The sequence below is a fragment of the Gadus macrocephalus genome, chromosome 12, assembly GCF_031168955.1.
Source record: "Gadus macrocephalus chromosome 12, ASM3116895v1".
Classification (NCBI taxonomy): Eukaryota; Metazoa; Chordata; class Actinopteri; order Gadiformes; family Gadidae; genus Gadus; species Gadus macrocephalus.
Genome location: NC_082393.1, coordinates 18,802,939 through 18,804,913, shown reverse-complemented (window position 1 = coordinate 18,804,913; position 1,975 = coordinate 18,802,939). Strand labels below are relative to the sequence as shown.

Genomic DNA, 1,975 nt, shown 5'->3' with positions numbered 1-1,975 from the left:
GGAATCTTGCCTTGATCCGGTCCAGGGTGTTCTCCACCCCTAGATGAGCCCCAAGAAGGTGGGAGTGTGCCAGATGCAGGACTCATTGATCAAAGGGACGTGGTACCATCAGCAACTCTACACATTCATCATTCCTATTTACGACCTGATACAACAATTTGTTTTTAATGGCAAAATGAGGGTATGTGATAAGTCTCACCCCCTCAATGGCCTTCCCGTCCTACACGGTCACCTGCTGGAGAGCACTCGTCAGGTTGGGATGCTCCAGTTGGCAGTGTTGTGCCTGAACGCGTTCATTGAACGATAGTTCATGACCTTGTTCATATTTTGGGCGAACGTGAACTGAACGTACTGTATTACTGCCTGATGAACGTTACTGTGAACTCATTCATTCTGTTGTCTGTGAACGGCATGCTCAATCGGTTTAACTTCGTTCAATATGGGGGTTATTTGTTTACCAACACGGCGGATGCGCGCGCAGAACGCCTTGTTGTTTGACCGGTTGCCATGGTTATCATTGTGTGGTTAATTTGCAGTTGCGGTGTTGTCAGCTTACTGTTACCTTAAACTGTAATCAGAAAATGTGGTTATATGCTATAGACCCTATATTATCTTTCGTATAAAGGCTGGGACGAATTTGAAATTATAAATATGTACACTTTATGTTGAAAGTATAGATCGTCGCGATTTCCATTGAAACAAATGGTTATTCTTCAAAACGAGAGCTGTTAAATTGTGAAAAATGAATTAAACTGTAATCAGACAAAGCGGTTATATGCTTTAGACCCTAGAGTATCTGTGGTATAAAGGCTGAGACGAATTTCGAATTATAAATATGTACAATCCATAACGTTAGCTCTCTGGCTCTTAGCTCAGCAGACTAGAATACCACCTAGAATCATTGCTTGTTGGCCGGAAACGGAAAGGGGGGCTGTTTACGTTTGGTTGTAGTCTTTCGCTTGGTTCTCCGTCTCAACAGTAGGGCTAGAACCAAGCAAAAAGACTACAACCAAACGTGAACACCCCCCGTTTCCGGCCAACAAGCAATGAGTCCGACAGAAAAAAATGTATTTCGCTACGATACTTGAATCAACCACTGTATTTCATCCTAGACAAACCACAAAGGGGGCTCAATGTTCAAAATACCGGAAAAAAAGTATTGCTCACAGCAACATATTGAAAAAATGAACTTTTTGGAACTCTGAACTTAGTTCAACATTTTGAATTATGAACGTTTAACTGAACTAGTTCATTTTAAAATTTGTGAACTGAACTTTTAACTACTTCACGTAGAAAGTGAACTTTCCCAACACTGCCAGTTGGGCCGTTCCAAACCGTCCCGATAATGAAACAAGCTCTGGCGTCGCCTCATGGTCCATCGGGAACAGATCGCCCATACTCGCCTTCCCTGCCTCCTGTCCTGCGTCTCCTGAGTCACTTTCTGATAGAGGATCGGTTGACCCCTGTGGGTCCACCTCATGTAAGCCACACATCCGTACATCCCTCATATCGGCCCCTCGCCCTTCTCCGGTGTCCTCTTTCCTTTAGGTTCCCCCGATTTCCCCCCCTCTCCAGCCATACTGGCCCACAGTTGGCTGAACAGTGGGGAGTCCCTCCCAATAAGAACCGGCACAGGCGGGTTTGGGACGACTCCCACTGGTCCTGTGTATTGCCCCTTTGTGGTCTGTAGGTGAAGGAGGGTAGTGGGGCAGTTCTTAGTCTCAAAGTGTATGCATGTTACTGCCACGGTGTCCGTCAAGTTCGGGAACTGGGCGAAGTCCGGTCGGATCAGGGTCACAATGCTCCCGGAGACCATCAGGGCTGTCGTTTCTCTTCCGTTGGTCCTCACCGGAGTGACTGGGGAAGGACCGCTTTCCTCAGCCCAGCAAACCGTCAGCAATCTGCGCCGACGGCATCGAGACCACACGATTCGGACAGGTCCAGGATATGTGTCCCGGCACGCCACACTCGTAGC

General features: G+C 47.1%; 1 long non-coding RNA gene across 1 annotated transcript; it reads right to left on the bottom strand.

Annotated features, from left to right (window-relative positions):
• Positions 1-207: 207 nt before the first annotated feature.
• Positions 208-1,448, bottom strand: LOC132469803 (uncharacterized). Its single transcript, XR_009528492.1, has 3 exons — positions 1,191-1,448; positions 893-1,129; positions 208-393 (listed from the first exon to the last, which is right to left on the bottom strand). It is a non-coding gene; the product is annotated as an uncharacterized LOC132469803 (long non-coding RNA).
• Positions 1,449-1,975: the final 527 nt, after the last annotated feature.